Genomic DNA, 14,235 nt, shown 5'->3' on the forward strand with positions numbered 1-14,235 from the left:
TCACGAAGGTAATACACACTCAACTCAACTGGGGAAGAAATAGACTTCATCACAGGAGGAGCAGAAATTTATTATCCACTGTCGGTTACTGGGTAAGGAGATAATAAAGATCTGATATAGAGTACATCCGTCACCAGTTAGGATGAACATATTGAGGATGACTCGCTGGGGAACCGCCAGGAGGGTATACTCATTACCGGTTACTGGGTAAGAATAACCTTGTTGGGGAAAACTGCAGAAAATAGGATTTACAACTACCAATTACTGGGCAAAAAACCAAAGATGAGAATATTCGTCACCGGTTAGGGTGAACATATCAAGGATAGACTCTACGAGGAGAAATAGGAATTACATCTATCAGTTACTGGATAGACTACCATCGGAGAGAAAAATTTGTCATCGGTTAGGATGAACATATCAAGGATTAACTCTGCAGGGGGAAAGTAGGAATTACAACTACCGGTTAATGGGCAGAAGACCACAAAGAGAAGGAAACCCGTCATCGGTTAGGATGAACATATCAAGGATTTACTCTCTTGGGAACAAAATAGGGATTACAACTACCTTTCTACTGGGTAGAATACTAAAGATGAGAATATCCGTCATCGGTTAGGATGAACATATCAAGGATAAACTCAGACAGGGGAAGAAAATATCCGTCATCGGTTACGATGAACATATCAAGGATATACTTCTGGGGAAACATAGAAATGAATCCACTGGGGACTCTACTGAGGAGAAAGACAAGGGTACTTTTTTCGGGTATTGGGCAAAAGTAACAAACTGCAAACTAAGAAGCATATTACCAGTTACTGGGTAATAAACTCCTAGGGGACCCAAAACATCTATCTAGGTAAGATCTAGAAAGAAACGGTTAATTAAGACTCAAACCAATGAGGATATAACTCAAGGGGAGTGATTCCATCCAGATAATCAACTGGGGAGGAAACTGAAATAATAATCATCCACGAGGAGATAACTCAGTGGGGAAGGGAGAAAGGTTAAAGTCTTTCTGCTTAAGGGGCTGACACTCTACAATTGAGGGAGGACAGACACCAAACTTGTATGGGGATAAAGTACCGCCATAACAGAGAATGAGAATCTCAAACAATGAATCAATAATGATGCGATTATGCAATTATGAGATTATATAAGTGTATATATATATGTATATGTATATGTATATGTATATGTATATGTATATGTATATGTATATGTATATGTATATGTATATGTATATGTATATGTATATGTATATGTATATGTATATGTATATGTATATGTATATATGATGATTATGCTGACAAAACGATCGCAAATGATATAAAGGTGTCGCAAAAATGAATCATCAATACAATCCTCGGTCAATCCACAAAAGAGGGAGACAAATACTGGAGAAAAGAGAGATCAACATCCCACAGACTCAACCCTAGTCGGGGAAGGAGGAGATCTGCTGAGGAAAGGAGACGTTATGGAATCTGCGGGGAATTTTAAGTCAACACCATATTGAATGGGAGACAACCGTACAGAGGATAAACGCACATAGTTGCTCAGAAAACAGAAGGAAACTTTGACTGGGAGTGAGCCGGATGGCAACTAGTGGGAAAACTAAAGTTCTACTGCCATTACGCAAACTACTGAGGAAACCCTCCTCACTCTGCTGGAGATTAAAACTGGTTGGGTAATCAGCGATTCTGCTTGGAACTTATGCACAAACTCCACTGGGGACAAACACTCAGCAGGGGAACTGAATCGACCAACTCGGCTGGGGATAACTGAGGGTTAACTGATCAGGGGAACCATCTATGCTTTACACTTAGGGCTTGTTGTTTTTGAATTGCTATTGACATTTCTTTTTACTTGCTCTGAAAATTCATGCTTTTATATGTTAAAGAAAAATGATTTTGATTTAAAATTTTAATTTCAAAGATGATCATAATAAAATTTAAAACTATTTGGCTGAAGTAAGTAAGAGTGGAAACAATTGGATAAAAGTTCAACTTTATTTAATAGAATGGTAGTCTGTAAATGATAAGACTCAATAGATTTTTACAAAGTTGAAAATGGTAATATACATGGAAAAGGGTTACATAGAATACAAATGATCACTAATCTTTCCGCCAACTCTTGATATCCGCTGTGCTTTTGGATGCTACTGGGGATGATGAATCGACGTCAACCCTTGTGCTCAACAAAGTTTCTTCAAGACTGGTAGATCAGCAGAATGCAGTTACTTGCCAAAATCCCTAATTTTTGCATAAGTTACCCCAGGGTGGGGTACTCAACTTATCAGGAAAATTCTTTTCTATTTTATGTCTCTAATTTTTGCTTGGGTCGCCCTTTCGGGTTTTCAATCCACCGAGACGCTCATTTTTTCCTAAGCCTCCCTTTCAGGTTTTCAACTTAGCGAGCTATTCTTTTATTTTTAGGCGAAGTATTTCTTGACTGCGTCTGCGTTCACAGGACGAGTGAACTCTTCACAATCCATAGTTGTAAGAATCAAAGCGCTGCCTGAAAAGGCTCTCTTAACAACATATGGGCCTTCATAATTAGGAGTCCATTTGCCCCTAGAATCTGGTTTAAACGATAGAATCTTCTTGAGCACAAGGTCACCTTCCCTGAATACCCGAGGTTTGACCTTCTTATCAAAAGATTTCTTCATCCTTTATTGATATAACTGACCATGACACATGACAGTCAATCTCTTCTCTTCAATTAAATTCAACTGATCAAACCTGGTCTGACACCATTCAACCTCAGTCAACTTGGCTTCCATGAGCGCACCTAATGATGTAATCTCAACCTCTACGGGGAGCACTGCTTCTATATCATATACAAGAGAGAAAGGGGTTGCCCCTGTTGAAGTGCGGATTGATGTATGATACACGTGCAAAGCAAATGGGAGCATCTCATGCTATTCCTTATACGTTACAACCATCCTCTAAATAATCTTCTTGATGTTCTTATTTGCAGCTTCAACAGCCCCATTCATCTTGGGTCTATAGGGAGAAGAATTATGATGTGCAATCTTGAAGTCTTTACAAAGAGCTTCTACCATATTGTTATTCAAGTTCGATCCATTATCAGTAATGATCTTACTTGGTACACCATAACGGCATATAATCTGATTCTTGATAAACCTTACAACAACTTGCTTGGTTACATTCGCATACGATGTCACTTCAACCCATTTTATGAAGTAGTCAATTGCCACCAAGATGAAACGATGTCCATTCGAAGCTTTGGGCTCAATCATGCCAATCATATCAACTCCTGACATGGAAAAGGGCCATGGGGAGGAAATAACGTTCAACAGTGTCGGAGGAACATGAATCTTATCTGCATATATTTGACACTTGTGGCATTTCTTCACAAACTTGCAACAATCAGATTCCATTGTCAGCCAATAGTAACCTGCTCGCAACATCTTCTTCGCCATTGCATGTCCATTGGAATGAGTACCAAAGGAACCTTCATGGACTTCAGTCATCAACAGGTCTGCTTCGTGTCTATCCACGCATCTGAGACAAACCATTTCGAAGTTTCTTTTGTACAATACATCACCATTCAGGTAGAAATTTCCAACTAATCTTCTCAAAGTCTTCTTATCTTTCAAAGATGCCCCAGACGGGTAAATCTGACTTTGGAGAAAACACTTGATGTCGTAATACCACGGCTTTTCGTCTTCGATCTTTTCAACAGCAAACACATGAGATGGCCTATCAAGACGCATCACAGTTAAATTGGGAACCTCATTCCAATACTTCACTATAATCATTGATGCCAACATTGCAAGAGCATCTGCCATCCGGTTTTCATCTCGAGCGATATGATGAAACTCAACTTTTGTAAAGAAAGTTAAAATCCTCCTCGCATAATCTCTATATGGTATTAAACCGGGTTGATTCGTCTCCCATTCACCTTTGATCTGATTCACAACCAAATTTGAATCTCCAAAGACATCTAAATGCTAGATTCTAATATCAATGGCCTCTTCGAGCCCCATAATGCAAGCCTCGTATTCTGCCATGTTGTTTGTACACTTGAAAGTCAATCTGGCTGTAAAGGGAAAATGCGTGCCTTGAGGAGTAATAATCACTGCCCCAATGCCATTACCATATTGATTAACATCTCCATCAAATACCATACCTCAATGGGAACCAGGTTCTGGCCTTTCTTCAAGCAATGGTTCATCACAATCTTTCATTTTCAAGTACAAGATCTCTTTATCCGAAAAGTCATATTGCATTGACTGGTAATCTTCAATTGGTTGGTGAGCCAAATGGTCAGCCAAGATACTACCTTTGATTGCTTTCTGAGATCGGTATTCAATATGATACTCAGATAACAACATCTGCCAATAGGAAATCCTCCTAGTTAAAGTAGGCTTCTCAAAAATAGACTTGATTGGATCCATTTTGGATATCAACCAAGTGGCATGATTCAACATATATTGACACAGACGCTTAGCAGCCCAAGCCAATGCACAACAAGTCCTCTCTAGCATAGAATACCGAGTCTCACAGTCGGTCAACTTCTTACTGAGGTAGTAAATTGAAAGTTCTTTCTTTCCACTTTCATCTTGCTGACCAAGAACACAACCCATACTATCTTCAAGCACAGTAAAATACATGATCAACGATCTTCCTTCAACAGGTGGAGACAAGATCGGAGGTTCAAGCAAATACTCTTTGATACTATCAAAAGCTTTCTGGCAGTCTTCAGTCCAATCACAAGACTGATCTTTCCGAAGAAGCTTGAATATAGGCGCATATGTGGCAGTCATGTGTGAAATGAATCTTGAGATATAATTCAAGCGGACGAGAAACCCTCTGACTTGCTTCTCAGTTTTGGGCGCAGGCATCTCTTGTATTGCTTTGATCTTGGAAGGATCAACTTCAATACCCTTCTCGTTGACAATAAAGCCAAACAACTTACCAGAACGAACACCAAAGGTACACTTATTGGGATTCAAGCGGAGTTTATACTTCCTCAAACGCTGGAATAGCTTCAACAAATGCTCAACATGTTCTTCTTCATCAATCGATTAGGAAATCATGTCATCGACATAAACTTCAATCTCTTTATGCATCATATCATGAAAAAGAGTAGTCATTTCTCTTTGGTAAGTTGCACCCGCATTCTTCAAACCGAAAGGTATCACTCTATAACAGAATGTTCCCCAAGGTGTAATGAATGTGGTCTTCTCCATAACTTCGGGTGCCATCTTGATCTAATTATATATGGAAAATCCATCCATAAACGAAAAGACTTTGAATTTAGCAGTATTGTCTACCAACATATCAATGTGCGGCAAAGGGAAATCATCTTTCAGACTGGCTTTATTCAAATCTCTGAAATCAACACACATGCGGATTTTTCCATCTTTCTTCGGCACAGGCACAATATTGGCCACCCATTGCGGATACTCAGCTGTCACAAGGAAATCGACATCAATCTGCTTCTGCACTTCTTCTTTGATCTTCACTTCCATATCAGGATGCGTTCTTCTCAACTTCTGCTTGACTGACGGGCATTCTGGATTCAACGGCAATCTATGCTCCACAATCTCAGAATCCAAACCAGGCATGTCTTGATAGGACCAAGCAAACACATCTGAATACTCTCGAAGAAGATCAACCAACCCCTTCTTCACATCTGGACAAAGTCGAGACCCAATCTTGACTTCCTTTACATCATCTTCGGAACCCAAGTTGACTAACTCAATCTGCTCTTTGAATGGCTGAATGTTTTTTCCTCCATGCTCAAGAAGACGAGACAATTCATCACTCACTTCTTCATCACTTTCCTCTTCAACCTCAAACACAGGGAATTCAAAATTTGGAGAAGGAGAAAGATCATTGTATTCAATGGGGTTAGAAACCAACCTGCATAATGATTTGATATTTTGATTTTAGAGAAGTGAATTGTGACCAAATATTATGCAGATGGACAATTATATTGTTTATTTATGTTTTTTTTGTGATTACCATTTTCATAATAAAGCAAAAAGTAAAAACAAAACATCATAGATGTGGATGAATAGAATTAATTTTATTGATGATCAAATTTGAAATTCCTAACAATGTTAACTTCCCCCTAAGGCATAGGAGAAGGATTTTTGAAAACAAATAAAAGCAATTACTTAGATCGATGCATAATAACAGGAATATCAACAGCAGTCCAATTGTTGCAAGCCTTTCCATGTGTCACAAAATTGGTGCAGTTTTCCTCTTCGTCGTCCTCTAGCACAGCAGCTAAGTGTTGTTCATTGCCATGAATGAACCCTCCGTTGCGGAAGCTAAGTTGCATATCCTCTGATCTAGCAGTTGATGAACCTTGCTGAAAACCCAGACCGACTCTGCCCTTGTTGTCGGAGACCTCTACCATGCGTCCCCACTAATCCACACTACCTTCTTCAACAATCTTCCTTGCATCTTTTAATGAGGACATAGGTGCCCCAACCCTCTTTTCAGCAGTAATAGATAAAGCTTGGAACAGAGTTCCAACCTCATCCTTAGCTTCAACGTAAGAGAAAAATGACAGGTGGCTAACCAACAACACCTTTTCCCCATCAACGATTACAAGCTTCCCATTCTTGACAAATTTGAGCTTCTGATGTAGTATGGAGGTAATAGCTCCCGCCTCATGGATCCATGGCCTTCCCAACAGACAACTGTAGACCGGGTGGATATCCATTACTCGAAAAGTAATCTAGAAGTCACTTGGACCTATCTTCACTGGAAGGTCCACTTCTCCTATCACTGTTTTGTGTGAACCGTCAAAAGCTTTGATGATTACACCACTATACCTCATAGGCGCTCCTTGATATGACAACTTTGAAAGAGTTGACTTCGGCAGCACGTTCAACGAAGACCCGGTGTCCACCAGTACATTGGATAAAGCATCGTCTTTGCAGTTCATCGAGATATGCAAAGCCAAATTATGATTCCTACCCTCCTTGGGGAGTTCTTCATCACATAAACTAAGATTATTATAGGAAGTGATGTTAGCCACAATATGATGAAACTGATCCACCATAACATCATGTTCCACAAATGCTTTCTCTAGAACTCTCTGCAGTGCTTCTCTGTGCGCTACTGAATTCATAAGCAGAGATAGTACTGAAATCTTTTAGGGGGTTTGGAGCAGCTGCTCCACCACGTTAAACTCACTCTTCTTTATCAACCGAAGCACCTCATCATCATCATTAGTCTTCAAATTGCTGGATTCACCGGAGTGACGCTTTGAAGCACTAACTGGATTTACTGCGGGCACTTCAACCTTCTTACCAACTATTGAATCTTCCACATCTTTTGGGAACACCGGCCCAAACACTTGACCGCTACGGGTCACCTTAGTAACATCAGCAATGCTCACGACAGAACTAGTCATAGGCAATGGAACCTCTTGACCGTTCTTCACCATAGTTGCATTATACTGATACGGAACAGCCTTATCGGATGAATACGGGACTGGGCCCGCTAACCGTACGACCAACGGCGATATCGATCTTTAACTGATGTTGTTACTGCTGTTGCTGTTGTACTGAATTACTATTCTTTCTGGATTCTTGAAAATGGGCACTATGACATTCATATCGTCATCTACGTGACGGGATTGAACAATTTGAATCATACCCTCATCCATCAACCGCTGGATGTCTCTTTTTACAATCATACAACCCCTCGGGTTGACACTGCAGATAGCATAACCATCATGGTCATGCTCACAATTGCTCACCATACAAATGTCCTTATGCATCGTCACCAAAGACCTTCTGACGAAACGGACATCAAACACTTTGAACTCCTCAGGACAACCGTCTACCATATTAATAGATGAATTTCCATGGGATGGCAATGGGTTTGCTTTCACATTAGGTGCACGGTCTTCAAAGGACTACCATTCCACTTTTCATTAGCTTCTGAACTTTGTATTTGAGCAGACAGCAGTTCTCAATGTCGTGTCCGGGTGCTCCTTGATGAAAAGCACAACGGAGGTCAAGCTTGTATCATCGTGGGAGTGGTTCTAGAATTTGTGGCGGATTCCTCGGTTGGAGTAGGTTCTTGAGAAACAACGATGGATAAAGCTCTGCATAGGTCATAGGAATTGGGTCAAAAGAGACCTTCTTCCTCTCGAAAGTTTGTTGTTGATGATTGTTGGTATTGTTGTTGTTGTTGTAGGTGTTTGTTCGTTGTTGTGGTTGTTGTTGTTGACATTGTTGTTGTTGAATTGGTGTTGACTGACTTGTGGAAAATAGAGCTATTACGGAGGATACTTGATGATGGTGTTGACGGGGTGGTTGATTCCTTCTGGTCTGAGGCCTCCTCTGCCTCCCACTAGTTATTGTGTTGGCTTCACTGTCTTTTTTCTTCCCAAAACTACTGTCGTATCTCTTACTTGACGATACCTCCTCTTTTGACAATCGTCCCTCTCAGACACCTTCTTCAAGCCTCATCCCCATGTTTACCATTTCGGTAAACTCACTTGGGGCACTGGCAATCATGCGTTCATAGTAAAATGAACTCAGGATCTTCAAAAAGATCTTAGTCATCTCCTTCTCCTCTAAAGGAGGGGTGATCTGAGCAGCTAATTCTCTCCACCTCTGCGCATACTCTTTGAATGTCTCCTTATCCTTCTGAGACATAGACCTCAATTGGTCTCTATCAGGCACCATATCTACATTATACTTATACTACTTGACAAAAGCTTCTCCCAAATCATTGAAAGTGCGGATGCTTGCACTGTCCAACCCCATATACCATTTGAGCATAGCACCGGTCAGACTGTCTTGGAAGTAGTAGATTAATAGCTGATCGTTATATGTTTGGGTAGACATTTTGCGGTCATACATCACCAAATGACTGAGCGGACATGAGTTCCCTCTGTATTTTTCAAAGTCAGGTACTTTGAACTTCACCAGAATCTTCACATTTGGCACCAGACATAATTCAGCAGCACTCTTTCCAAACAGGTCCTTACCTCTCAATGTTTTCAACTCCTTGCGCAGCTCAAGAAATTGATCCTTCATCTCATCCATTTTCTCATAAACGTTTGGGCCCTCAGATGGCTCAGAATGATAAATGGTGTCTTCCACACGAGGTAAGGTATGCACTACGGGAGGTGGCACAGACATGACCGGGCTAGATGTCGGAATGGAAGCAAATGTAGGCGCAAAGTCTTCAGGCATGAAGTTTGGCGGCATTCTCCACGGGAATCTGGCAGGCATGGTATGCGTGAAATGAGCGGTAGCAACAGGCATGGTAGATGTAGCCACCTCTGAAATAACGGTCCTCTAAGGGGGAGGAGTTACGGGCGTTAGAGAAGACTGGCTTTGTGCAGCTAGAACTGACTCCATCATGGTAGTCAGGCGGGAGATCTCATCCTTTAGCTCTCTATTCTCTTGCTTAAGATGTTCCATGATTCTGGAGTGATTGGCGTGAGTGTTATACCGATGAGTCAGCTTAGCTAAAGCACAGAAGAAACACCAATGAGACATCTGGCGAAAGAGAAACCTGCTTATGCAAATGATTCATGAAATGCAATGCTTGTTTATTTATTTATTTGTTTTCAAAGAACTTACTATATTATTTGCAAATATATATATTTAACAACAATTGCAACAATTTGATATGACCAAAAATCTCTTTTCATTTATAATTAGAAGGATTACACTGATTACAATTTCAGAAACCAAATGGAAAGTACAAGAGTAAAGGAGACTAGTCATCCTAAGGATCCCTAACAACAATGTCAGAAGATCTGGTTGTAGGCGCGTACTTCCTTTGAATGCGTCGAATCTCAGTCTCGAAAGAAGCCTTCATCTGAGTCTTCTCGAGGACAAGTTGATCAACAATCTTCTTCCAAGCAACGAAAGGCTGAGGTGTGCTAGAGGAAGATGAGACTTCCGGCTCTCTCTGTCTCTTTGTCACTCGGTCTTCAAGTAGCTCAATGAGTGCATCTTTATCCTTAGACTCCAACTTCAACTCCTCATGCTTTTTGCTCAAAGCACGGAAACACTCTTCCCACATATCCTTATCTTGCTTCATCTTGGCGAGTGCGTCTTCCAACTCCTCTACATCTTGGTTAGGGAGAGTTAATGGCTCAACCACAACCACAGACATAGGTCTCTCACAAAAATAAGGCATCTTCAACTCCAAAGCTCTCTTCTTCACCCAAAGAGTGTAAGCTTCCAAAGCTACACAAATGCACGGACCGAGCTAGGATCTTCCCTTCCTATGCACATTATGCCAAGAATGCACAATCTTCTGCTTTAAATATTGTGGATCTTTACCCTCTTGATAGAAAAGATCTTCTAACAAAGTGTTATTAGGTTTGTCTCTGAAGGGGAACCTAAGTTGACGATGAGCCAAAGCAGGGTTGTAGTTAATTCCTGCTTGTGTACCAATGAGAGGCACATTAGAGAATTCACCACAACAATCAATAACCTCCAAACTGCTCGAAGAAGGATCATACCAAACTATTTCATTATTAGTGAGAGACACAAGTCTCTGAGACCACCGTAGACATTGTGTTTTCTCCACAAATGCAGGTGTCTGAAGCAAGTACGAAATAAACCACTTGTACAGAAGAGGAATGCAATAGACAATAGTTCCACCACCTTTAGAGTTCCTTAGATGCAAAGAGAAATACATATCACCCAACAATGTAGGCACATGATTCCCAATCAAGAAAATTCTAATGGCGTTAACATCAACAAAACCGTCAATGTTAGGGAACAAAGCTAATCCATAAATGAGCAACACAAAGATAGCTTCAAAAGTGTCCATACTACCGGCTTGAGCAAAGGCATTAGCTTCATTGATGAGGAAATCAGATGGCAACCGAAATTATCCTCCTTTCTTCACCCAATGAGCCTCTATCTCAGACTTCTTCAAGTGAAGAGCTTCAGCAATAAGATGAGATCTAGGAATCTCTTCCAACCCACTAAAAGGCACCTTGCTAGAAATAGGTATTCCCAAGAGATGGGCATACTCCTCTAATGTAGGCACAAGCTGATAATCCGGAAAAGTGAAGCAACGGTAGAGAGGATCATAGAACTCCACTAACACACTCAAAATTCCTTCAACTATATCAGCAGACAAGATAGACAGAAGCTTCCCATGGCGTTGTTTGAAGTCCAAGGGATCTAATATAAAAGATGCTAGCTTCCTTAACTCTTTCAAGTCGGGACATCTAAAACTGTACTTCTTAGTGTTCCTTCGTCCATAATCCATGGTATGAAAATATTTGCAAATAATACCTCAGTTCCTTGAAATGTTCGTGTGATGAATGTTATGATGCATATGAATCCATGAATGCAACAATCACAAATAAGGGATCACACACAAGGCAAGCAAACTAAGGTCAGGGATGAATCAAGTCATTGTCAAGATCAATCATCCATTTTGGTGGATTATGGTTCTCACCTTATCAACACCCAAGTTCCATTGATATTGACAAGACTTGATTGGATCAACCAAGAATCAAGGGTTTATTGTGAGTCACGAGCATGAAGTCTGGGTAAGAACCATCCCAAAGGAGTGGACTAAGGATAAAAACCTGTAGATCATGTTCTAAAAAGTTCCCAGAGTCTTAATTCCATCTATCAGATATTACAGGTCAAGATGACAGACTCATCGATCCATAATATTCTCAAGAGAAACTCGTTTGAGTGTAGTATCGCGTAACAACTGTTATCAAGTCTACACTTGAATAGTCTCTGCACTACGTTCTAAATAGGCCAAGAGGGGTTAAATGTTCTATGATCCTTAGCTTCTCGGACCCAAATTAGAGATAGTAATGCCTAACCACAAATACTTGTGTGACATTTCCAAATCCAAAAGGGTCTCCACTGAGTAGATGGATCTCAAACCAACTTGCTAAGGACTACCCCACACAAGTCGAACATGACTATACCATCCTCCTATCTTAATTGCACTCAAGTTCGGGTTAGAACTTATCTCACCACTCAGAGATCACCAAGCATAACTGTCGCATCCGCGACAAACAACCGGCGGGCTAAAACAAAACAAACAGAGCCGCCACCGTGCGTTATTTATCCCAAAAGAGGGAAAGGAAACGCTCGAAGTAAACCTGGAAAAGACATGGTCTCGCGACCAAAGAGAGATGGGATCGGGAGTCGGTTACGCAAGGGGAAGGTATTAGCACCCCTCACGTCCGTCGTACTCGACGGGATCCACGCTCAAAATAATAGAAGAAAGGTTGCTAAAACTGCTCAAAAGAATGCACACACACACAACACAGGTGGGGGAAGAGAGGAACGGGCTCGCTAGGATATCGCATCCTATGCCTACGTATCTCATTTGGAATGAGAATCAAAGCTACCGTAGTTCGGCTCACGCACGCCAAACAAAACACAACACTGGAAACCGACTGCCAATCGCTGGACTTATGTCAGACTCCACACAAACAGGCAAACATGGAAACCGAATGCCAATCACTGGACTTACATCAGACTCCGAACCAACAAACACACACGGGAAACCGACTGCCAATCGCTGGGCTTACGTCAGACTCCAACAAACGAAAGGTTAACAAGACGCTGAATCGTCAAAAGCAACAAAAAAGTTGAACAAACAAGCTAACAGGGAGTCTGGTACTCGAGCCTGCTAACTGTCAAGCAAACACATACCAAAAGAAAAAGGGTGAACACACAGACTAACAGGGAGTCGGGAACTCGAGCCTGATAGCTATCAAACAAAACACACGCAAAAAAGAAAAGGGTGCCCGGAGAGATCTCGCACGATCTCCTGCCTACGTACCTCATCTGGCATGAGGATCAGGGCGACGTAGTTCCCCTTAACAGGGGAGAAACTTTCTCCTAACCAGAGACTGGGAAATGACAAACTATAAGGGAGACTGACTCGAGCCTAATAGTTATCATGTAAATCCACCATAGTCCTAGGTTGAGGTTTCTATCTAACTTGCACAGGCAGCAAGCTATCCTAAACAGGCAAAGGCAAAGCAAACAGCAAACATACACACAATTAGCACACACTATATACAAACAAAGTGGGCTCACACAAGGTTAGGCTGTGAAACACAAGCCAACTGGAATCGGGTGTAGTTAGCTCTTAACCCTAACATTGAGAGTTAGGGTGAAGCAGATGAAATGGGAAGTAAGGGTAAGACCTCACAGCTTATATCCCTGGCCTAGGAGAGCTTCAGACAAATGAAAGTGTGGGAGTTCAGAAAGTTGGAACTCTTCTCCATATATGACTGACTCAACATGGATCTTGGGTTAATATCCACAATGCATCAACACAAGGTGTGTGAGCAAAGTGGATGACACACTGAATAGCAGGAGATGGATTACACATCTCTTTTATCTGCCAATTGCCTTATCAAAGGACTTTTCCTGCTTGGCACAAAAATAAACATACACAAGCATTGCCTCTTAAGGAGGGCTTCAGACAGGTGCCTGCCCAAGTAACAGGACAGGTCTTCCAGACTACATGAAGTCAGAAATATCATACCTATGTGGTTAAGCAACCAAGCAAAAGCAAAAGCAAGTTCACAATGAACTTAAGCAACTAAAGGTACCTGAAAACAATCTAACTCAATCAGTATACAACTCAAAAAGTCAAACAGACAACCAATGGTCAACAGTCAACAGTACACAATCAAACAAGCAAGGCAACAATGTGCAATGCACAAGCTCAAATCAAATGAGCTAAAAGACACCTACAAAACAAGTCAAGATTAGTCAAATCAACCAAATAATCCAACTCAAGCAAATGAATCAATCCTCTTATGGCCATGTGCTTCTTATCCTGAAAACAAAACTCAAACATAAGCACCAACCACTAGGACAAGGCCTAGGGTCAAAGAGGGAGAAATAATTCAAAACAGAATATGAAATTCCACATGAAGCAACCTTAATCAATTAAGAACATCATCCAAAAGGTTCCACATCAATATCATGCACCAAATCAATTTCACAAATCAAATAAGGCAAGGCATGCAAGTTTGAAGCACATTGGAGCAACAAAATGAACAAATCCACATTAATTCAAAAAGGATTCAATTAATCTCAAACAAAATCATGGTTAAACAGAACACATAACATGATCAACACACCAAAAATCAAGGCATTTGGACAAGTCTAAGCATGGTAATCAAATTCATCAAGTCAAGGAAACCAAAACAAGCCCAAAGGAGACACCAAATGCTACATCAACTTAGAACAAGGCTAAAACAGAAATGGCA

Source organism: Lathyrus oleraceus, chromosome 1 (genome assembly GCF_024323335.1).
Source record: "Lathyrus oleraceus cultivar Zhongwan6 chromosome 1, CAAS_Psat_ZW6_1.0, whole genome shotgun sequence".
Classification (NCBI taxonomy): Eukaryota; Viridiplantae; Streptophyta; class Magnoliopsida; order Fabales; family Fabaceae; genus Lathyrus; species Lathyrus oleraceus.